Source organism: Pelodiscus sinensis, chromosome 3 (assembly GCF_052426305.1).
Source record: "Pelodiscus sinensis isolate ZL-2025 chromosome 3, ASM5242630v1, whole genome shotgun sequence".
Lineage (NCBI taxonomy): Eukaryota > Metazoa > Chordata > Testudines > Trionychidae > Pelodiscus > Pelodiscus sinensis.
In genome coordinates, this window is record NC_143054.1 from 132,705,750 (window position 1) to 132,729,883 (window position 24,134).

Genomic DNA, 24,134 nt, shown 5'->3' on the forward strand with positions numbered 1-24,134 from the left:
TCCATCGTGCACCCACATCTTGACTATTGCCTACAGATCTGGTCACTTCATCTAAAAAAACGATATATTGGTACCACAAGTAAATATGATTGTGTCTTCTTTTTTTAAATCTAAGTTCTGATGGAAGGCCTGTTAGAGAAGGGGCACTGTAGGATGGATCCTCAGCTGACTTTAGTTGTCACAGATCCATTGACTTCAGTGGGGTTCTGACAATTTAAACTAGCTAAGGATTTGCATCATGTCTATAAAGCACATTGAACCATGACAGTTTATAGCTGATTGTGCTCCGGGCATAAATTTGAATACTTCATTGAGGTAGAAATGAATTGGTGCATTGTTTCACATGGCCCAGGCTTTCATTGAAATATATGCATAGACAATAAAAATGACAGCCAACCTTACTCTGCCATGCATGTTTACAACTGTGGGAAAAGTCAAATTTTTGAGCTTAAATAAAAGCATGTTTGCGCAAACTAAGCCAGCAAAGTAGCTATATCCCTTTGCCAAGAGGAAAAAGATAATAACACAGGTGTTTTCTTTGTAGACAGATTGTAAACACAGCTTACAAAGGAATCATGCTGCCCATGCATGTTGATCAAAATCTTAAAGATCAAATAAGTTCATGAGGACGTGTAATCTGATGCACGAGTGAAAAATAGTCTCTCCACAGCTATCTATTACTGCAGGAGTGGATTGAATCCTTCAATAAAAACTGTAGCTCTAAGAACAGCTATGTTCGGACTAAATTACTGCAAAGCAATTTCAAGAACACTTATGAACATTATATTGCTGTGTGGCAAGCCTACTTTCAGAAGCAAATGCAATATTCTTACTTTTCTGGGAGACTGGATGACTCAGGACTGGAAACTAGATAGGAGCCTTTTGTAGCTAGATCACTGGTACTTTCTACCCTCAGGAAGCCTGGATTGTAATTGTCAAGCTGTGACTCACAGTGCCTTATGTGAAACACAAGTTGGCAATGTTGTTTGTAGTGAAGTGATATCCCGTGTAATAGAATCACTCCAATAACTGATTCCTCTATTTGCAGTCTCAGCAGAGAGGACAAGATTTGAGGCAATATGAAGAGTGACTGACACACTCATTACAAGAAATGATCCCCTCCATGCTAATGCAAACCTCAACAGGGTGTTAAAGGGAGGCTGTCTGGATTACTAGAGTATCTGCTCTATGGGTAGTAGAATTCAGTCACTAGTGGTGTTAATCCAACACCTTTCCTGGGCCCTACAGTCACTTAAAAACAAAATCCAGATCAGTGAGATGCCTATTTGATTGTTTGGGACTTACCTAATTTTGCTTCCATTTACGTCAAAGATCTGTTGTTGTCTTTAGTGGGAGCACAATCAAATCTGTAAGACTGTCAATCAGTAGACTCCATGTTTGGCTTTAAAAAAAACCCTCAGTTTTAAGTGCATGTCCATGTGGTGACTTTTTTTTAATGTTTGCAATAGAATTGCTCTTAAACAAAACCTACATGAGCATCTCAGCACTCAACATGAGCCAAATTCTGCTTTCTAAACCTCACCAGGTGAATTGGGAATGAAATTTGGTGCACAGTTTTGGGCTGGTTAAAGCAATATTCATTGATAGGCCTCCCTTCCCACGTAAGGGCTATCTTCACTTTAGCTGGGAGCACCAGACTTGGGACTTGTGCAAAGGCTGTATTCCCAGAAAGGGGCTATGTTTAGACTGCAAGCCTCTTTCGAAAGAGGCTCTTTCGAAAGAGAGCGTCTAGACTGCACGCGGAACTTTCGAAAAAGCAAGCCACTTTTTCGAAAGAAAGCACCCAGTGAGTCTGGATGCTCTCTTTCGAAGAAGCCCTATTTACATTCAAGAACGCCTTCTTTCGAAAGAGCACTTTCGAAAGAAGGCGTTCTTCCTTGTGAAATGAGGTTTACCGCCATCGAAAGAAAAGCCGCGTCCTTTCGATTTAATTTCGAAAGAACGCGGCTGCAGTCTAGACGCAGGTGAAGTTTTTTCGGAAAAAGACTACTTTTTCCGAAAAAACCCCTGAGTCTGGACACAGCCAGGGTGTCCAACTCCCCTACTGCCTTATTAAAATCACTGTCTTTCTCCAAAAGGGAGTCTGTCTCTAACAGTGACCCCAAAATCAGTAGGGCAGATGACAAGCCATAGCCTCTGGTATTCTACTCATCTAAGTGTAGTCCTTTTAAAAAATAACCAACCTGCAACCACAGTTCCTCTTTCTTCAAGAATGTGTTTGAAGCAAAACACAGCTCCTGCAAAGTCCATACTAATTCTTGGGTTAAATCTTTTCTGGCTGGAGCTAACCCCACCATCCCTCTCATACAAGGAGAAAGAAAGCAATAAATATACACTCTTCAATCTCATTTGATGGTATGGTGCAAAAACTTTTCATAATTGAGACATACTGGACTGACTTCCCCCCAATCCATCCACTGTCTTTCTTTTCCTTAGCCCTCCTGCAGCCTAGTTAACTGCCTTTAGATGCTACACTGCCTTCTCTCTTAATTATTGGGTTTCAGAAAGGTTCCACTGGAGCTTCCTGTGGTCCCAAGGATATGAGAATATACCTGGTTACTGGCTGTCTAGGGATTTTATCCAAGAGTCCATCACTTCGCTGAAATTCATTTGTAATATGTGGTGCAAAGGAGAACCTGTTATTAGGAAGTACAAATATCCAGGGGCTATGTATTGTAAACCATTTTAAAGTATTCTCATAATATACAATTAAATACACTTAATGAAGTACAGACTTAAAAAATAGCAAAAACAAATCTTTGGTCCCCGCAAGTGACTTCCTTTTTGAAATGTGGTCTAGATGATATTACTATAAGGCTGAAAGACTCTACTCAGGGTCTGTCTACACTGCGAGTTTTCTTGGCAAAAAATATGCTAACGAGGAACTCATTTGCATGAGTCGCAATCTCATTTGCATATTTTATGCCAATCCATTTTTGCGCTAGGGGTTTTTGTGCAAAAAAAAAGCAGTGTGAACGTTTTCTTTGTCCGCAAAACCCCCTTTTTCCACAAGATCGGTTTTGGGGCATAAGGATCTTGCGAAAGGGGGTTTTGTGCACAAAGAAAACATCCACATTGCTTGTTTTTGCGCAAAAACTCCTAGTGCAAAAACGGATCGGCAGAAAATATGAAAATGAGATCTTGACTCATGAAAATGATCACTCAGCATATTTTTGCAGAGAAAACTCAAGTGTAGAAGTAGCCAAAGAGTAATTTATCAATTGTTTGCTGCCAAACTGTGAGGGTCTGTTTTACAGACTGTATTGCAGTCTGTTCTGGGTTTAGTACTAATCAATATATTTAATGACTTGGATACTGGACAGGTGAATATGATATTTGTGATGCCAGTAAGCTGAGAAGGGTTGCAAGTACTTCAGAGGACAGGATTACAAAATGACTTTAATAAACTGGACAGCTCTGAAATCAATGAAATGGAAGTGAAAGAGACAAGTGAAAATTACTATCAATTATGAAGGGTAGTTGAAATGTGCAAATACAAAATGACTAACTAAGTACTGCAGAAAATTGTGGATTATAAATTGAGCCAACAGTGTGAAGTTGCAGAAGGATTAATATTCAGGGGTGTATTATTAGGTGCATCATGTGTAAGGCACGGACAGGAATTGTCCTGCTTTACTCAGCATGGCTGAGGCCTTAGCAAGAGTATTGTGTTCAGTTTTAGGTACCACACTTTGAGTAGGATGTAAATAAACTGACAAGAGTGCAAAGGAGAGCAACAAAAATAACCAAATACAGTAAACTTCCAATAATCCGGCACCTTTAGGACCCAGGGGGTGCCAGATTATCAGATATGCCGGACTATGAGAAGGGGGGGCTATGAGGGGTCTGGGGTGGGGTGGAGGGATGCTACCCCAGACCCCCTCATAGTCCTCCCTTCTGATAGTCCAGCTCTGCCCCAGGAGTCCCCGATTCAGCCGCTGCTGGTCAGTTTCAGCAGCGGCTGAATCGGGGGCGCCTGCAGCAGAGCAGCTGGGGTGCTGCTGGGTTGGTCCGGTAGCGCCGACCCTTGGCGCCACGAGACCAACCCGTCAGCACCCCAGCTGCTCTTGGGGACACCTGGGGCAGAGCAGCTGTGGTGCTGACGGGTTGGTCCCGCAGCGCCGCTCTTCGGCGCTACTGGACCAACCCAGCAGCACCCCAGCTGCTCTGCCCCAGGTGTCCCCAAGTCAGCCGCTGCTGATACTGATCAGCGGCTGACTCCAGAAAGCCAGAGGCAGAGCTGCTCTGCCCGGGGCTTCCTGGAGTCAACCCTGGTCAGTTTCAGCAGCGGCTGAATCGGAACGCCTGGGACAGAGCAGCTGGGACGCTGCTGGGTTGGTCTGGTAGCGCCAAACCTCGGCGCTGCGGGGACCAACCCAGCAGCACCCCAGCTGCTCTGTCCCAGGAGTTCTGATTCAGCCGCTGCTGAAACTGACCAGGGCTGACTCCAGAAAGCCCGGGGCAGAGCAGCTCTGCCTCTGGCTTTCTGGAGTCAACCGCTGGTCAATTTCAGCAGCAGCTGAATCCGGGACAGCTGGGGTGCTGCTGGGTTAGTCCCGCAGCCCCGAGGGGCAGTGCTACTGGACCTACCCGGCAGTGCTCCAGCTGTTCTGCCCCCTGCTTCCCGGATTCAGCACTGGTCAGTTTTAGCAGCGGCTGAATCGGGGAAGCTGGGGGCAGAGCAGCTCCAATGGTCCGGCTGCCTGGAGCACTTCCGGGTTCCTGATGGTGCCGGACCATCAGGAGTGCCGGACCATCAGATGCCGGACCATTGGAGTTTTACTGTATTTAGAAAACCTGAATTAAAGGAAAAAAGTAGAATAGGCATGTTTAGCCTTGAGTAGAAGAGACAATGTGGATGACCTGATATAAAGAGGATAGAGATCAATTTTGAGGTCCTTTCCAGCCCTGCATTTTTGTTTCTATAATATGCATTATTTTAATGTTAAATCTGCTTTTTATACATTTTTACAGCTTATGAATAGACTATATAAAATTTATCCAAATATAAACTATTCTTATTGCACGGTAACATCTACTGAACCCTTCAATTTTTGTTCCATGGCTAGGTATTGGAAATTGCATGTAAAGTTGTCACTTTACATATGTCTGAGCACTGGGTAAATCGAGTGACTTAATTTTAACTCTTTTAAAAACTGGTCTTCTGAAACTATAGAAAGTATGGGGTTCCCAAAGTAAGAGTTTGTTGCATGGGTGGCTAATATAGTTCTTGGACTTACTACTTATTCAGAGATACAACATAAGATGCTTTTTTGCACACCTGTCTGATTCAGTCTGGGGCAGGGTTCTCTGTTTGGTGGTTTCTCCTGGTTCTCTTGTTCCTATAATCCCTCCTCACCAGACACACACTCTTACCTGTACAAACTGATCTCCCTCTCTTTGGCTATTTCTACACTGCAGAATTTTTGCACAAAAACAGCTGGAATTGTGCAAAAACTCACAGAGCGTCCACACTACAAGTGGGTTTTTGTACAAGGCAAAGTACTGTAGAGCGTCAGAAGACAGAGCTTTTTCGCAAGAGTTATTCCTCTTTCTATGAGAAATAAGCCTTTTTGCGCAAGAGTTCTTGTGCAAAAGAACATGTGTGGATGGACAACAGGGGTTTCTTGTGCAGGAAACCCCTGCAAGAAAAAGAACAGGTGCTCCTTGGCAGTGTGGACGCTCTCTTGCGCAAAAGCACATCTCTTGCACAATCACATGGCAGTGTGGATGCGCTGTTGTGCAAGAACTTTTTGTGGAAGATCTCTTCTCTAAAAAAGTTCTTGCGCAAGAAGCCTGCAGTGTAGACATAGGCCCTGATATATCCTCACTCCTATGGTGGAGGCATTCATTGTTCCTAGGTCTTCAAACCCTTTCCAGAGGTTGAATAGAGCAGAGACTTTAGTGTGGGCATTGTCTGAGGTGTCTACTCGGTGTCTCCCTTCTGTTGAACCTCTCTCAACACATTGATCTTTACCCTGGAATTCTCTTCAAGTAATTTTTTAACCTCTTCATTTCTCTGGGGGAGGGGCAATATCCTCTTTGTTGGAGGATTGTTTATTTGTATTGCAGTAGTGCCCCACCATTGTAGGCAGTTTGTAGACAACAGGGCTACGTCTAGACTGGCATGATTTTCCGGAAATGCTTTTAACAGAAAAGTTTTCCGTTAAAAGCATTTGCAGAAAAGAGCGTCTAGATTAGCACGGACACTTTTCTGCAGAAGCACTTTTTGCGGAAAAGTGTCCGTGGCCAATCTAGACGCACTTTTCTGCAAAAAAGCCCCAATCGCCATTTTCGCGATCGGGGCTTTTTTGTGGAAAACAAATCTCAGCTGTCTATACTGGCCCTTTTGCGCAAAAGTTTTGCGCAAAAGGGACTTTTGCCCGAACGGGAGCAGCATAGTATTTCCGCAAAAAGCACTGATTTCTTACAGTAGGAAGTCAGTGCTTTTGCGGAAATTCAAGCGACCAGTGTAGACAGCTGGCAAGTTTTTCCGGAAAAGCAGCTGATTTTCCGGAAAAACTGGCCAGTCTAGACATAGCCCAGAACTATGAGATCTTACCCCATCATAAGATAAATTACTTTTCCCTTGGCAAAGACCCAAAGCTAAGTTATGGGTTCAGTTAATAGCTGGAGAATCATAAAACCTGTGAACTTTACTATGTGAGCCAGATTAGATTGTCTGTCCTAGTGACTAGAGATGAAGTGACAGTCACCATCAGTAGCACCTCAACATAGCAAGTTGGACTCCGACTCTTCCTGTGACTCATGCCTCTCTACAGAGAGCTTACCTTCCCAGGCTCCCTACGTGCAACTCAACAGACCTGAACAGCTCCTCAGTTCCACAAGTCTTGCATCAAGACATGCCTTGTTCTATATTTTTGGAATAGGAATTGATACCTGTCTCAGATGCAATTATTGGCAAACACTGACAAGTGTGTATTGCATCAGCATGCAGCACAAACAGCCATCTTAAATTTGCTGTGAAACTGACTTTCCTGATGTGTGCAATGAAAACCGCATTTGTAATAATGTAACAGGTGTCGTTCATAATGCTAAAGCAATCCGGTGAAACACTGGGAGGCAAATTCAAGGTTCACTTCTAAGCATACAATAGTCTTGTACGTTTTTATGCAAATATAGGTCCACCCATGCTCCTTCAGAAAAATGTAAATGTATTCTCAACACACTGCAAATCTCCTATCTAAAGCAGGAAGATTGCTACTTCAAAAGCTCCAGAGATTTGATTTAGTTAATTACTGACACACAGAGATTCACTTACAATGTCTGAATGTAGTCTGGCTTCAGTCAAAAAAAACCACATGCGCTTTTTTAGTATATACAACATTTATTTCATGCATCTCATTCTGATGGGACTTAGTATAAAAGGAATACTATAAATCAGTAATGGAACAGTGGCATTTAAAAACAGACTTGAGAAAGGAACTGCAATATATTTCTATCAGGCAACTGTACTAACCATCTGTTCTTGCAGAATCAGAAGATGAGTATCCATGCAATTTTGGTATAAGAGCATTTATTAAACACTTTCAGTTTCTGTAACAAAGTATATCAAACCAAGATTCAATTGTGTCTAATAATCTTTGTAGCATCAGTTAGGATAGCAAGGACACCACACTGCCTCTGGGGACTGAAGGAAACAAAAACATAGTGAGTAATTACACATGTTAAGAGCATATGCGAAGACAGCAAAGTCCACTGCAGAACCAGATGGTAAAATCTGTTGGAGGTACATGTTGGTCAATCTGTCAGATATCCCTGATTTAATTTGGCAATTGAAGAATTTATAGATCACTTGTTCAAATATCTTTTGAAAAATGCAATGAAATACATAAAAGGTGATCATGAAAATGTGTCTGTGGCACTGAGGCAGTACTCAATACAAGCATCAATTGTAGCCATTAACCTTTGGGGAATATCTTCTTTTGTAGTTATCTCTTCAGTGACTATATTAACCTTACATACTAGAATACCTCTATAGCTAATCAAATGGCGATGGTAGTTAGAATAAAGCAGGCTTCAAAATATTTTGGTTTTACACAGTTCAATGTCCCACCTTCCATCACACTCCTTATTATTGTCGAAGCAAAAGCCTCACTCAGTTTACGCGGCTAAACAGACAGTTTTATTGGCCAAAAAAAGCAAAGTGAGCCAAACGTGGTCCCAGTGAGGCTGGCTAATACAATCAATCCTAGTATTTTTATACCCTTAACCAAACAAGTCTGACGTCAGGGCAAGAAATCAAAGAGAACTTCAAAGAGGAATTATTATCAGCAGAGAAAGAAACAGGTTTAGAGGGAGTTCGAGCTTCAGCTCAAAATAGTTCATTAACACATTCCAACAGTGCATCCTTTTGGCCTCTCGCCACCTCGGTGAAGGCCAGTTCACTCTCTCTAGTATACGTGCAGACACAAGAAACTGAAATGGCTTTTGTTATACAGAATGGCTTCTAGCTAAATATGAAATGGTTTCTACATTATGTTTGCTCTTCAGTTATTTTATCATTATTTGAGGCTTCAAGTCGAACAAAGGGAATCCAAGCTTGACAGCTGCACTTTAGGCTTGGTCTGCAGTTAGTCTGGACTGACAAAATCCACAATGCAACTGCAGGTATGGCAAAAGATAAGTATCTATGCAAGCAGAAATAATGGCATTCAGGGAGATGGTGTAGGCTATGTCTACACCGGCGGCTTCTTGCGCCAGAAATATACAAATGAGGCTAAGTGTAGAATATCGCTGAACCTCATTTTCATACCTAATGAGCCGCCATTTTTGCAAAAGAGGCTCTTGTGCCAGATGGAGAGTCTACACTGCCCCTTCTTGCGCAAGAAAAACCCTCTTGCGCAATGCTGTTATTCCTGAAAATAATCAGTGTCAAAATGAGGAATACAAGACTTCTGAAAAAGCATGCCCTCTTGTTCTGATTCAAGACAGCAGACGCATTCCCTAAATGTGGCAGAGTTTTTCCAGGATACCAGAGGTATCCCGGAAAAACTCTGTAGCATAGACATAGCCTCAGAGTAAGAAGTGGCCCTTTAAAGCACTTCTTTATTAGCTTCCTTAATTCTTGTATTACCAGAATATAATCAAGTAAACAATTATATTCAGCTACCTGCAAACATGCTTTCATGTACTTAAGGGTACAAATATCTTAAACATCTCTTATTAACCAGTTTTTCTCACTGACGTTCCTAAAAACTATTCACGTGTCATAGCCTGATCCTATTGGCAGTGTTTTAGCCACATTGGTCCAGGATATTATAGACAGTGTGTATGAGGTAATATCTTCTATTGGACCATCTTCTATTGGTGAAATAAATAAGTTTGTCTCTTCTGTGGGTGAGAGAGAAGAGCTCTGTGTAAGCACATCTCTTCTGCTGGAGAGAGAGAGAGAAGATTACCCAGTTTTTCCAAAAGCTTCTCTCTTTCACCTACAGAAGCTGGTCTAGTACAAGATAGTAGGTGAGGTAACGTGTCTTTACTATCCAGAACTTGAGTCTTGAGCTATTCACTAGACTCTGCACCAGTGTTATTGAGTCATGTAAGGATTTTTGAAATCAGGGGAGCGTAATGTGCTCCAGAAAATCTAAGCTAAGCATCATATCACCTATTTTTAGCTGTGCTGTATAACAAATGCACAGAACTGTCACTTTGAGATTCGTGCACGGTCACCAGGTTCACAGATTTATTTTTGTTAGCTCAGAGAATTGCACAACGAATCATTCCTTCTGTTACTTAGGAAAAGAATGGTGGCCTTAACCCATTAAGACTTAAAGGGCATGGTTACCTCAAATTTGGACCATATTTTAGATTCAGCATGAACTGGGTGAGATTCTCATTTACACCCTGACCCCACTTCATTGCTCTGTATGGTGTTCTTTCAGCATAGATAGCCCGAAAGGTAAGTATCAATGTCATTTTAAGGCTTCAGTGAATATGAGAAACAGGCCCAAGTGTTTTAAAACAGCTGTGTTATTACTGACACAACAGAAGGAAGTGAAAACTGATTGCATTTCATTGCTCAAGCAGAACAGTGTAGAAAAAAATATATTGTGGTAAAAGTGGGCTTTTACAGATTGGTCTGCCTTAATAACTTATATCAAAGTGTTCTTAATGAAGAACGAGGAAGTGTGTGCATGTTAATCATTCAATCTGCCTAGTCTGGAAGAAACAGATCATTGCCATGTTACTTTGACAATAACATGTTTGTCTCATTTTTTATACACACACACACACACACACAAACTTTTTATATAGATTAGAGGTGGGGAACCTTTTTTGGGTCAGGGGCTGCTGACTCACAAAACAAATCAATTGGGAGCTGCATACAAGTGAGAAGCAAACCACACCAGAGCTTAGAGACACCCAGCCTAGTAGATTTTGTGTGCTCCAGTCCCATGGTAGAGCAGTGGGGGGTTGGAGTGCCAGCCCAAGCTCCCCAATGCTGAATGGGAGGGCTGAGCCTGGGGGCCAGACCCAGGCAAGCCGGGGGCCGTATCAGGCCCCTGGGCCTGAGGTTCCCCAATCCCCAGGCCCAGATCTTACCCAAAAAGAAAAGGACTTGACTGAACTTGGCTTATACTAGGAAGCATTGGTCTTGAGCATTTGTTTCTATATCTAATGTTTTTTGGATTTACAATTTTACTCCATGACCTGAACAGCCACTTCCTGAACTCTGGGCACTTCCTTGAAGATGGAATCTGAGCCACCTATTACGACTGTTTTGTTGTATCTGATCTTCCCCCACCATTATTTATGTTGTATCCTCTGCCCTGGCAAGAGGCCAGTAATATAAATGTGTGTCCTTCTCTCTTTCCCTAAAGATCCTACTGTATGATCCTCCTCACTCAGAATTGTTACCTATCTAGACTCTATAGAATCTTTTAACTATAGTGCTATTCCCAAGCATTTTGATGGTGTAACATTATCCAAGTGATTTGTCATTCTGTGTTCTAGAATACCTGGCTATGGAAGAATTCCTAGTTGACTTATTCTTGCTTTTAAGCTTCCTATAATAGTAGATAGAGCAGAGGTGGACAAATGACACATGGGTCTATTGGACTTTATTAATTTGGCCCTCAAGCACCCATCAGGGAGCAGGACTGGGAGCTCACCTTGCTCTGGTTCTCCAACTGGGGAGTAGGGTTAAATGCTTGCCTTGCCCAGTTTCACATGGCTCCTGGAAGCAAGGGCAGCGAGGGAGCCCTGCAAACTGTCTCTGCACCAAGTACCAGCTCTGTGGCTCCCATTGGCCAGGAATCGTGGCCAATAGGAGCTGCAGGTTGGTGCCTGTAGTCAAGTCAGTGTGCAGACCTGTGAGGCCCTGCCTCCAATGGGAGTGAAGTAACGAGAGGGCAGATGGGTTCAGAAGCTGCTTCAAGTAAGCTCTAACCTGATTTTCACCCCCCACCCCTGCTTTCTAAACCCTTCTTTCCCAATCCAGCATACCCTCTAGACCCCAGAGTCTGCACCCACACCATGTACCCCAGACCCCTGCCCTAGCCAAGAGCCCTCTCCTGTCCTCTGAACTCATCAGTCTCAGCCTGGAGCACTCTCCCACACCCTGAACTCATATCAGGCCCCAGCCAAAGCTTTCCCCACTCCTGTACCACAAACCCAATTTTGTGTGCACTCACAGCCCTCCGTACAATTTCCGTACCAAGATGTGGCCCTCGGCTATCTATTTGGCTGTGGAATCACTTAGATGCAATTTGCATCTGACACAATCAGGGAAATGTGTCCCTCCTCCATGCAGTGACTTTATTCCTTTTATGTGTTAATTGCTGAATTTCTTGCTGTGGCGTCTTGACCTCCTAAGACAAACTATTCAAAAATTTAATAAGCCATATTTTCAACTGCACCAACTCTCTCAATAGAGGTGGTAGGAGATCCCTGAATTCTGGTGTTGGTTTTACATATATTCTGATGCCACCATAACCTAATTTAGATAGCAGCCTGAGTTGGTTGTGGCCTCAGAGTGCCTTAATACCAGCCAAGAATAGGTGAAAAGCCAATAATTCTCTGGTCATGCTCTGAAGCACCCAAGGGCAGAAAGGAAATGTGCAGGAGCTGTTCAGTCTAGTTCTACTGTAGATAGGCGAACCTTGGCAGGAAAGATAGGACAACTGCTCCTTATCATCTTTGTTGTGAAGCAGAGAATTGCAACAGGACTGGATCTCAGATGAGGATCTGGCACTACATTAGCTACCTTAAGATTTTTTTTCCTGCTGCTCATGCCCAATTTATAGTCTGCATACCCTTTGGAATAGACTGTGCATATCCCTGAATTACCTGGTGTAATGAAATAAACACACACTTAAAATCAGTGATTGCACTCTGCCGTTGTCTTTTGGGTGGTTGGGTTTTTTTTCCTTTCTCAAGTGTCCCTCCGAGCTGACAATTAAAAGCACATTATAAAATACAAGCCAGCCAGAACAGTATGTAAGCATGCACATAATGAATTAAGGACAGTAGTGGTAATCTCAAACAGGTACAGAATGTGTGCCACCAAGCTGATGATTGAATGCCACAGATCTTAGCCAGAAAGAAACTTAATGAAGTTCATCCCTGACATTTAAATGCTACACACAATTCTAAAGCCTTCAGGAAAGGAAACAAAAAGACTTGACTCGAAAGAAAAATAGGCAATACCAGGAATTTCACCTTACAAGAGTTTGAGTAATAAAAGACATTCATTATTCAGACAGAACTAGACAGGTGAGCAGTCTTAATATTCTTTTATTGTTTCCTAAATATCAAATTATGGAGAGGTCTGCATCTAAATGTTACAGGACCTAAGAAGACGGGTGTAGACATGAGTCTCTGGTAGTCTTAAAGTTCCCTTTCCTGTAGCTCAGATATGTATTTCCATGCCCATCACATTCTGAAGCGAAATCGCCGTGATAATGGGTGTGACATCTGGAAGAGAATTTCTATCACTGATGCTGACTTAGGGTGTGTCTAGACTACATGCCTCCTTCGACGGAGGCATGTAGATTAGCCAGATCGGAAGAGGGAAATGAAGCCGCGATTAAAATAATCGCGGCTTCATTTAAATTTAAATGGCTGCCCCGATCTGCCGATCAGCTGTTTGTCGGCAGATCGGGGGAGTCTGGACGCGATGCCCCGACAAAGAAGCCTTTCTTCATCGACACAGGTAAGCCTCGTGAAACCAGGTTTACCTGTGTCGATGAAGAAAGGCTTCTTTGTCGGGGCATCGCGTCCAGACTCCCCCGATCTGCCGACAAACAGCTGATCGGCAGATCGGGGCAGCCATTTAAATTTAAATGAAGCCGCGATTATTTTAATCGCGGCTTCATTTCCCTCTTCCGATCTGGCTAATCTACATGCCTCCGTCGAAGGAGGCATGTAGTCTAGACACACCCTTAGTTACTACACAAGGAAGCAAATTTTCTTACCTCAGCAACCTTTTGTTTTGCCTTGTGCATAGATTTCAGAGATATACAAGCTGGCCAGTGTGCAAAGTGATTGTTTAAGTGGGGGAGCTTCAGGAATTATTGAGGGGGCGGATGAAGCAAATGAGCATGTGTGACCAAGTACTAAACACAGCACAACTTTGACAAGGGTCCCCTTCTCTGAATTGTGTGGAAGAGCAAGTGGACATACATGTGTCATGAGATGAACTTTGTTCATTTTATTTACTGCAATTTGATGTTTGTTTATAATTCTAGTGTTATCCTAATAAAATTCATATACGCTGGCAGGAGAAATGGTTCCCACACCCTGGTTCGTATGCACTTTTACACCTTATCATGATGGGAAGAGAATCAGTGGGGCGAGGAAAGGGCAAACATGCAGAGGTGGCCTAGCATTGTAGCACTGCTCCTGAATAAGTGGTGGCTTTCAGAGGGCGCAAGTGTCTGGCATTCTGTGCCACAAATGACTAGTGGAAGTCTTTCAAATGAAGTGAGTAAAATGGACAAATTACCTTGTCATTCTCCCTTTTATAAACACACCTTGTCTCTAAATATGATGACATTTCTGGACAAGCGATGAGTAAATGCTTCATCAGCAGAGGCCAGTGTTCAAAACTGGCGGTACGTCTATACAGCACCATTATTTTGGAATAACTGATGTTATTCCGAAATAATATAGTGCGTGTCTACACTACAAGCCTTTATTTTGAAATAATGTCTTCCGACTCCTGTAACCCTCATTTCATGAGGAGTAAGGGAAGTTGAAGGAAGAGTGACAGTCGAAGACAGTGCCAAAAGCCAAATTAAGCTATTTTGACTTCAACTATGCAATTGAGGTAGCGGAGGTTGCATAACATAATTCAGCTTCAGCCTTGGGTGTATATGTGCCCTAATTTACTGCTTGCTTCACTCACCATACCTTTCAAATATGTCTATTCAAACTGAAAAGTAAAAGCCTGAGACAGAAGCCTATGTGGGGATTTGGTGCTGTCACCCACATTAGACTCCCTCATTAGTTTGTTGATCCTCGCTGTCAGAATTTAAGCTCGCACAGTTGTCAGGGAAGGAAATACAAGCATCCCCCTAGGAGCTTTACAGAGTTTAATCTTTTTATTCTAAAGAACATATGCATGTTGGAAGCAGCTATTAACATTTTTTGAGCTCCAATACTTCGATTCTTAGACCAAGTCTATTGTGTTACCTGAGCCCCTTTGGCGGAACCACTTTAACAGAGGATTGTAAGTTGCATCACAAATGTTTCCCTTTGCAATACATTTGTCATTGATGTTTATGAAGCATTTCGTACGTGAGGCTTTTCATAGCCTAAAGACCTGCTTAATAATCTGAATATCCAGATGTCTGTGCATTAAAGCATCTTTGTAATGTACTCTGAAATCTAGAGATGGGGATATATGCTGTGCAAGGGCTATTACTGTTTCTAAACATACACTTTACCAGTCAAGTTCTATCTGCCTCTAAAGACATTTATACATGTGTGCCTGGGTCTGAATGAGATCTCCCCTGCCATCTATTGGTAAACTAGAGAGAAAGTCCTAAGAGCAAATTATTTGCAATAGAGACAGTTATTTCTCCTACGTGATCAGCAGATAGACTTTGCCATGGGTGATCAGTTTGAGCTGTTTAGGGTTCAAATGTGCTTTCTTTGTGAGGGGAAGGGGGAATGAAATGTTATTTTAAGCTCAGTTGCTAGGCAGGGGCTAGTGATTCCAAATCCAAGTAAATTTAAGGTGGTGGAGGGGAGGGCCAAGTGTTCATGCTCGAGTGTGTGGACCTTGTTTCAAGATGCTATTTGAACCTCCTGTCATGATTATGAGGGTTAGCCAGCAGCCTGGGAATTAAGGGGTTAACTACACCTAGCCAGGTGGAGTGACCAGTAGGAATGTAGGTGGGACTTTTCCAACTGCGACAAAGGAATTTGGTTTTTTTTTCTTGCTCCCTTTTGTCTCTCAGAGAGAGCTCTCTGCAGCTACAGAGAGGGACAAGCATCTCTCTCTCTCTCCAAGACACCATTCTTCATTTTCTGTAAGTAGGGTAAAGTTTAGGTAGTTTCGTTAGGTTTTATTGTTTTATGGATTGGGTATGGGATCTGAGATCTGGCACTGTTTAAAAGATGTTTTGGCTTTTCTTTGTAACTAAGTTCTAGGCCCATGGAGTTTCTCCATGGCTGTGTCTACACTGGCATGAATTTCCGGAACTGCTTAAAATGGAATACTATTCCGTTTTCAGTTTTTCCGGAAAAGGAGCGTCTACATTGGCAGGCTGCTTTTCCGGAAAAGCCCTTTTTCCAGAAAAGCATCTGTGGCCAATGTAGACGTGCTTTTCCGGAAAAGAGCCCCGATCGCCATTTTCACGATCGGGGCTTTTTTCCGGAAAAGACTACTGGGCTGTCTACACTGGCCCTTTTCTGGAACAGTGTTCCAGAATAAGGACTTATGCCCGAGCGGGAGCAGAATAGTTTTTCCGGAATAGCGGCTGATTTTGTACAGTAGAGCGACGTTGCTTTTCCGGAAATTCAAGGGCCAGTGTAGACAGCTCGCAGCTTATTCCGGAAAAGCGGATGATTTTCCGGAATAAGTGGCCCAGTGTAGACACAGCCCATGAGTATATTTTGTTACCTCCCTATCTAGTCATTAGGTTTGCAACAGGAATATTGTTGTAATAATAAAAGTTCTTTCTTTTCTTTTTATTAACCTGGCAGTGGTTAATTGTGTGCCTTGATTTTTATTTTAGGGGTAAGATTTCCCAAATGATCTTTCCCCTGATTTCTTTATCAACGTTTGGGTGGTGGCAGCGGAAGTTTTATTCCCAAGATCTAGGTTTTTAAGATCTTGGGGGAAGTTATAGACCACACTTGTAGTACATATAGTTGTACTTATAGTACACTTGCTGGCCCCCACTTCTGCATTTATCATGCCAGAGTGGGGAAAGAGCCATGACACCTCCCATTCCAGTATTTAAAGATTAAGCTGCACAAACTCAGTTTAGAATCCTTGTTTCTCTCCAGAGATCACTTGACAAATGTCCGGAGCACTGGCCTAAAACAAGAACTTGCACAGTGGAGTACCAGATTTGATACAGATTCTCTCGCCTTGGTTTCAGGAAAGTTACTCAACCTTGCTTTCCCCCTTTCTGTTCTGTCCTCCCTCCTGGGCATCATTAGTGTGTTCAAAAGCACTTGAAAAATTTAAAAGTGCCGTTTAAGCACTATGGCCTGAATTCTAAGCTATATTAAAATCTATTTATGCCTATTTTATGGCTCCTTTTACCCTGCCAGTGTGACACAAAAGGGGCCTTCTGTAAATGACAGTCAGACACTACAGATTTAGGGCCATCTATCACAGATTTGTCATTAGTTAAGTGAATATTATCAAGAGGGAGTTAAATTTCCTCTAACATTAATATCCCTCAGATTTTCTAGTGCATGTGTGGCCCAATTACTGTATCTTATCACTGACACCCTTTTCTGGAGTGCTACAGTAAGACAACTGATCTTCAGAGTCAAAGCATATTAAATTAAAATCTCATGTCTACAATCCTGGGCTTGAAACATTCATTACAGAGTCCATTTCTGCCTCCTACAGTAACAGCAAAACGTGTTTTATTTTCTTCTTCTGCAACGGCTACCATGGTTACAGCCTCGCCTGCAGTGGGGTCACCTTTCCTTTAAAGAAAAATCAATGGAAGATTTCATTTTCACTAGCTCCATTATTCCTCCACCATTCTCATGCTCAGTCAGCTTCTACTACCTGAAGGGTTAAATTTGAAGAAATTAAAGTAAATGTGGCTTCAACAAATGGAGGCGGGGGGAGAAAAACAGCTGTCAGGTAGTGAAATTCACATAGGCACAGATTTATTAAAAAGCCTTGCACTACAATGAAGCCTTCAAATAATATTTTCCCCCTCTCAGCCCCTTGCACCCCCTGGAAGAATGAACCTAATGCTGCTGCTTTCAGTATTTCTACAGGGATGAGCTTTCCTGTTAATTAAACTGAGAGTTCTATGGTTAGAAAAACCTCTTGAAAGAGAAGCATTTTCAGTGACAGGTTTCATGTCCTTGACAGCCATATGGTGTCCACAATGCATAATCACTGAAGATGAGACAAACCTCACTATTCTCTTAGCTCCTATTCCTGAAACTTACTCTCCTGTCTCTACCCACCTCCCCCCGCACACAGCTAGGGGTGGTAACAGACTTGTGGGGCTTCTAGACAAGATATAGAGGGTGGCTCTGTGACTGCAGCAGGGGTGGGGCAGGGTCTAGCCTGCCCCACCCAGCCCTTCAGTGCCACCAGAGTGCCCCACATGTCAAACATTTTCAAGGATCTGGGATTGTATCAGTGGCATCCATTTGAACCTCTGGGCCCTTGAGCAGCTGTTCCTTTTACCTCTCCCTGTCAGTGGGCCTGCACACCACTCAAAGCAAGTCTTAAAAAATCATTTTTATGGAATCTGGTTTCAATCAGAGGGAGTCCAGGAGCTTGATCACTTTCCAGATTCACCAGCACCCGGGAAATCCTTTGACATCCCCTTTGTTGGGAGCATTGTGCTGCTCATCAGTGCAAAATGGTTGTAGCAGGGATCCGGGATTGAGTGCATTTAGTTTAGTGGGACTATTCTCATGCTTACAGATAAGCATCTAAGTAAGTCCTTGCAGGATCAAGGACATATAATCCAGCTTTAAAATGGCAGTGCTGTATACTGATGCTAAACCCATTGGCATAGTGAGGAGGGGGCAGTTGCTCCCGGGTGCCACACTGGGGGGGGGGGGCAATTTAGTCCCCTTCCACTCCCCCTGTCATCCCTCAATTTGCCTGCTTCTCGTCCGCCAGCTGCCGCTGGCTGGAGCCTCCTCTCCGCCCCCAGCCCGACCCGCCATCTCCGCTGGCATGTTAGTGTATGCCGGGGCCCAGTCACAAACTGGAGAGGGTGGGGGAAGATGCAGTACAAGATCCCCACCCCTCCCAGGGTCAGGCTCAGCCATGCGGCAGGTTCAGGGCCCTGTCGTGCGGTGGCAGGGGAGGCACAAATTATGCCTTTGCCCCCGGGTGCATACACCCTCACTACACCTCTGGTTAACCCCATCCCAGCACTGTGAGCAAGGGATGAGAAATGCTGGCAAAAGTGTACATTTAAAAATCAGTGACATAGTTGGGCAGGGGGGAGGAGGGATGTTGCTCTTCCAAACAGCAGGCCTGGGATTTGCTGCCTCCTTGCATGGCTCCATTGGCCTGACTGGAGCTCCTCCCCTTCCAACCTCCCTCTCCCCCCCTCCTACCCTACAAGCTATAAAAGTCAAATTACACCTGTGTTTAAAAAGTGTCTGACCTAAAAAGCACTGAAACCTGAACCTTCTATTATCAGAACAGAGCCAACAGCAATGGCGCCTGATTGTGAGCCCATGTGTTTTAACTGTGTTCTGAAGATGAAAGCTCATGATATATATATATATCATTAGTCTTGAAGGTGCTACAGGACTACTTAGGTTTTTTTAAAGTTACAGACTAACACGGCTACCCTTCTGAGACTGTCAATATCCATTTGATCCTTGTCTTTTCTGCTGAGAATGTTGCTGAGAGCACTGTCTATGAAGCACTTATTAGGATGTGGATACGTGTCAGCTCTTAAACTGGTTCATTTTAGATGGGCCACCACATACGTTCTATCTGGTACAGACTTGTGGACAAAGCCGCTTGGTCTGGAGCAAACCAATGACAATTCTAAAACAATGAATTGGTTTAATTTAATTCCTCCTAAATCCACTAATGCTCTGCCTTCAAAATATACTGCAACAGTCAGAGGCAGGAATAAATGTCTAAACTTCTGGTTATTTTCAACTGAGAATTATGTTTCCTTATGAATTTCCTACACCACCACACCATTGGTATAAATCCTTTTATGTAGAACTAGTCCAAATCCCTCTTCCTTGAAAAGCTGAATGTACTACCTTTCTAACAGCTTCCCCCTCCCCATCCCACTCTTACCTCTGGATTCTGCACTGGCATGTCTGTAGCATGTAGAAAGGGATATAAGACTTTCCTAACTGTCAAATATCCAAGGGCTACTCTAGTCCACTCTAGAAATATACTCTTTGGAGTGACCAGGTGAACAAGTAAGACATGGCATGAGCACAAGAGGCCCTCTGAGATTTCACAGCAGTTCATGATAGCTGTGTGCAGATAGTAAAGGCTAGTCCAGATTACCAACATTAAAGTTTCCTAATTGAAGCCACTCTTCCTCTGTTAAACCCTCTTGCTTTGACCCCATCAGTGCTTTATCTCTAGCTGAAAGTAACTATACATGTTGGGGAATAAAACCTTGTCAGCCATTTTTGAAGTGTAGGCGATAAAACACATCATCCAAAGCACACGTTTCTCCTAGTGGAAAGGACACAGTGGCTGTATCTACACTGGCCACTTATTCCGGAAAAGCAGCCGCTTTTCTGGAATAACTTGCCAGCTGTCTACACTGGCCGCATGCTTTTCCGGAAAAGCAATGATGATCTAATGTAAAATCGTCATTGTTTTTCCAGAAAAACTATGCTGCTCCCTTTCGGGTAAAAATCCTTTTCCGGAAAAACTGTTCCGGAAAAGGGCCAGTGTAGACAGCCCAGTAGTCTTTTCCACAAAAAAGCCCCGATCGCGAAAATGACGATCGGGGCTTTTTTGTGGAAAAGCACGTCTACATTGGCACGGACACTTTTTTGGAAAAAGTGCTTTTCCGGAAAAGCATCCTGCCAATGTAGACATGCTTTTTCCGGAAATACTTATAACGGAAAACTGTTCCGTTTTAAGCATTTCCGGAAAAGGGTGCCAATGTAGACGTAGCCAGTGTTTATGCAGCAAGGGCATAGCCACAGTTGGGCCAGAGTGGGCTTTGGCCCATCCACTTAACATTTGGGCCTCTACCAATGTGAGCAGGAGTATAGTGCTGTGATAGCAGCACCTGAAGTGACACTCAGGCACCTGAAATCCAGGACGGAGTGATGTGACTGCCCTTCAGAAAGCTATACTCCCAACAGCTCTGCCTGGCCATTTTCAGCACTGCTCCATACAAATGCCCAGCTTGGCAGGTGAAACCTATGTCTGGCGGCACCAGGGCTAGGACAAAGAAGGCTTAGCACTGGGAAAAAGCTGAGCTAGCACAGTCTGTCATCGCCTGGCCTTCTGAAAGTTGGGGCCCACCCAAATTTCCACTCCTAGTTATGCCATTGTTATGTGCAGGCAAAGGGTGGGAAGAACTGGAGTTCCTTCTTGTTCTGAGATGAGCTGGAAAAATGGCAATACTGCAACATAAAGAAATGTTAAGTATTCTACATCTTATCTTCTGTGTTACAAATGGCAGGCAGACCATGTAAAGACAAGAGACTAAAAGGGAATAGCCCCATGGCCATTAGACAGTAAAAACTCCCATGAACATCCTTGTGTTTGGATTGGGCCCTATGGGCCTACTCCCAGGTGTACAGCTAACAAAATACACAAGTGCTTGTGAGATTGGGGCCTGAATTTTTAAAAGGAGGAAAAAATCGATACCCATTTGATTACACCACTTAAAAACATGATGATCTAGTTAAAGAGCACAGTGAATTGCATATGTCCAAAGGAAGGAGGAGTACCTCTGATGATACTCTCAGCCTTTTCTTGTGGGTGGAAATCACTCCTGTTCTGGCAGCTGAAAGGGTGTCCGCACCTACCGCTTCCCTCCTGCTCCCTGTGACATCACAGCCTAGGACAAGCTCAGTATTTTAGCCCCAAGTGAGACGGTCTTATGAAAACTCAGGCCCAGTTTTGTCCTATGCCAGGATCTGAGGATGTGTCTACACAGGGAGGATAAACCAATGGTTATTCTGAGCTAACTCAGGCTCATGGAGCTATGGCTCCTGGGCTGAAAAATTGTTGTGCAATCATTCAGGCTCAGGCTCTGAGATCCTGCCAAGACGGAGGGTTCCAGAGCTCAGGTTCCACTGATTTTTAGCCCCATATATCCCATAAGCTCAATTCAGATGACCCAGGCCAGCCACAACCATGGCTAGGGTCTTTTATTCCTATGTAGAGTCAATCCCATTTTCCTCTGCAAAATAGTTAGCAACTCGGCTACAGTTGCTAACTGTTCCATGCATAACTGCATGGGAAATCCTATTTCCTATAGATATACAGGCAGTCCCCGGGTTACATGGATCCGACTTACATCGGATCCCTACTTACAAATGGGGTGAGGCAACCCCGCACTAGCTGCTTCCCCCCAGCAGACCAGGAAGACGCGAAGCTAGCGCCCTCCCCCCCTCTCCCCCCCAGCAGACCAGGGAGACGCGGAGCGGCTTTTCTCAGCAGACACCTCAGCTTGAGAATAAAGGACTGAAGGAAGTGAGGTGTGAGAGAATAAAACTGAGCTCTGGAGAAATGTTTGGCTAGAGTTTCCCCTACAATATGTACCAGTTCCGACTTACATACAAATTCAACTTAAGAACAAACCTACAGTCCCTATCTTGTACGTAACCCGGGGACTGCCTGTATATTGTTTCTGTAATAAAAGGCTCTGATTAACATGCCTGAAAACTGAAGCTTCATATTTCATTTTAAAAAAAAGGGACAACAAGGGCAGCAATTTCACTCTGCCTGTGGGGAATTACCTGAGGCATTGAAAAGAGAAATGCTTTCTCTAGCTCCTTTTAGTCTTTGTAACTCTCTGTTAAGACTGACAAAGAATATCTGTTCTGGCAATCATGGTGGTGGCTGGTGAGATGTGGGCTCTCAGAAATGGACTGAGATATACCTATTGTTGGCTGTTTGACCTCATCTGTCATTAGTTGCTCGGGCTGGATTTGTGACCTGGAAATGACAAACCTGAGGATCCTACTATTAGTCATCTGAGCCATAAGTTGCTGCCATGCCCTATATACACTCATGCAAAACATATTTCCCACTTACACACTGAGGTAGTTATTCTCACTTGCCCAGGTATGCATGCACAGAATGTAGACAGAACATCAAGGAAAACATCTACATTTTGAAAAATGCACAAAGTGCTCTTCTCCTTAAAATGATTATAATGAGCCAAATAAAAAGTTCTACCAATCACCATGAAGCATATGATTTGGGAAATAGACCAGTGTCAAATTTCTCCTACCTCTGATTGCCACAGTAGAGCTGTTTAAACAAAGTGGCCACATTTATTTATTTTTAATGTTGCAAGTGAATTTGTCCTACTGTTCACTGAGCAAGTTATTCAGCTATGTTAGAGAAAGTTCTTTGTGTGCTAAGAACAAAGATGCTAAATTTCAGCTGTCACTAAGATGCAGGAATATTTCACTCTGACATCGTCCTTTCTGCTTGTGTTTTCCCTCATTTATTTTTTTATTAGAGACTCCCCAGAATCCTTTGTTTCAAGCTCTGCTCACTTTCTTAATTACATGCTTGCTTATGCATACAAAGTAGGCTGCAATATCACTCCTAGCAGTACCTAAAAAGATTTCTGCAGAAGGATCCACATGCATGCAGCATGACATGCAGATTTTTTTTTAATCCACTCTCAATTCTATACAGAGGAACTGAAACAGTTCATAGAGTCTGGGTGCTGAGAGCCATTGAATCAAACTGTAAGCCCTGCATATAATAGAAACTGGGACAGAGGGTGTTGCAGCAATCCTCTGCATGCATAGCTCTAGCACCTATGGGTATGTCTACACTACAAAGTTAGTTCGAACTAACGGATGTTAGTTCGAACTAACTTTCATAGGCGCTACACTAGCGCTCCGTTAGTTCGAATTTAATTCGAACTAACGGAGCGCTTAGTTCGAACTAGGAAAACCTCATATTACGAGGATTAAGCCTAATTCGAACTAGCTAGTTTGAATTAAGGGGTGTGTAGCCCCTTAATTCGAACTAGTGGGAGGCTAGCCCTCCCCAGGTTTCCCTGGTGGCCACTCTGGCCAACACCAGGGAAACTCTTCTGCCCCCCTCCCAGCCCCGGAGCCCTTAAAGGGGCACGGGCTGGCTATGGTGCCCGTGCCAGGTGCAAGCCTGCCAGCACCCAGCTAGCAGACCCTGCACCTGGCACGGCTCGAGCCAGCCACCCGATGCCCCCCAGCCCTCGCCCTCTTCCTGGAACCAGGCTGGCGGCTCCCGGGAGCTTGCCTGGGACCGCAAGAGGCGGGCACCCGCCTGGGCTAGTGCAGACATCGTGGACCTCGTCCACGATCTCTGCACTAGGCACAGGAAAGTAGCCATCTTGGGCAGGAGAGCTGCCAGCCTGGCCACCCAGGAGCAGGTGTGCAAGAGAATCAAGGGGGTCCAGTGAGACCCCCCCGACCCTGAGCCCTGAGCTTACAATGGCCGTCCTGGGTCAGACCAAAGGTCCAGCTAGCCCAGTAGCCTGTCTGCCGACAGTGGCCAACCCTAGGGACCCTGGAGGGGATGGACCGAAGACAGTGACCAAGCCATTTGTCTTGTGCCATCCCTCTCCAGCCTTCCACAAACCTTGGGCAGGGACACCACTCCTACCTCCTGGCTAATACCACTCCATGAACCCAGCCTCCATGACTTGATCTCACTTCCCTTTAAACTCTGTTCTAGTTGTAGCCTTCACAGCCTCCTGCAGCAAGGAGTTCCACAGGTTGACTCTTTGCTTTGTGAAGAACAA